General features: G+C 35.0%; 1 pseudogene; it reads right to left on the minus strand.

Annotated features, from left to right (window-relative positions):
• Positions 1-871: 871 nt before the first annotated feature.
• LOC115300968 lies at positions 872-1,374 on the minus strand (annotated as a pseudogene).
• Positions 1,375-1,381: the final 7 nt, after the last annotated feature.

Genomic DNA, 1,381 nt, shown 5'->3' on the forward strand with positions numbered 1-1,381 from the left:
TGGATGCAATAATTATTGGATAATAATAATATCACCAATAAATGATCACATTAATCTCTATTTGACATTAAAAGAATATTGACTGGTCATAGACATTAAGATGTAATTTTAAAAATTGTGAAATAATATATATAATATATATGATATAAATATATATTTTATATCTATAATGATATATTTCTTTCCTCTGCCCTAAGCCACCTGGAGATAGCTTGAGTCCATTGGAATTGAGAAAAACAAGGGCAAGAGTAACAGCCACAGGCCAAATACAAGAAACATGTTATTTCTGAGGCTCTACCTCTTGTTTTCCCACCCACATATTTGTCTTTCCTTATTACACTGCCTTATCTATATTCTGTCTACTCACAGCTCTCTTTTTGTTCCTTTTTCCTCCAGGCATTAAATCCTCTCAAAATTTTTTTGTCTTTCAGAAAACAATAAAATTGAATTATTCATATCCCAGGTTTAAATTGAAGGAAAGTTGTATATTTCATATTCCCTCAAAAGTTTGAGTATATCAGCTCCAAGTTAATTTGAATCCTGATGATCTAATGTCGAGGTCTTCCTTTGGCAAATTCTAAATCTATAACCTAAGCTTTTTCATCAACTTCCCATATTTTTCTAAAGCTTTAATTCAGTTGTCAAACAACTTGTTAAATAGAGTATAAATTTGATAGTTTAATATCCCCTCACAATCAGTGATCTATTCCGAATATTAAAAAATGGTGACTTTAAGGGGAAAAACCCAAGTTTTGTACAATTATCTAAACACTTGTATTACTTGAAGTTGTTTGAAAATGCATAGAGCATTTTGTGTGTTATTTACGTCTTGTGTGTTATTTACGAGATCATTCTCAAACTCATAAATTGACTAATCAGTCTCTTCATTGCCATCTTCATGTCCTTGTTCCTCAGTGTGTAGATAATAGGATTCAGAATGGGTGTAATCATAAAGTCCAAAATGGCAAGAAACTTATCCACTGGCACTGTGGGAAATGGCCACATATAAACAAAGATGCACGGTCCGAAGAACAAAACCACCACAGCGATGTGAGCTGACAGAGTAGAAAAGGCTTTAGACAAACCACCTGAGGAATGCTTCCATACAGTGACCAGGATGAAGATATAGGAGATAAGCAGGAAGAAGAAGGCGGCCATGGAAATGAAGCCACTGTTGGCAGTAACCATGAATTCCATTCTGTAGGTGTCCATGCAGGAAAGTTTGATAAACCAAGGAAGGTCACAATAGAAGCTATCTATCTCATTAGGACCACAAAAAGGCAAATGGACAACAAAAGCTAACTGGACCACTGCATGAATGAGGCCAATAACCCAAGCACCACACAGAAGCAAAATGCACATCTGGGGGCTCATGATAGTC

The sequence above is a fragment of the Suricata suricatta genome, chromosome 9 (genome assembly GCF_006229205.1).
Source record: "Suricata suricatta isolate VVHF042 chromosome 9, meerkat_22Aug2017_6uvM2_HiC, whole genome shotgun sequence".
NCBI classification, from domain to species: domain Eukaryota; kingdom Metazoa; phylum Chordata; class Mammalia; order Carnivora; family Herpestidae; genus Suricata; species Suricata suricatta.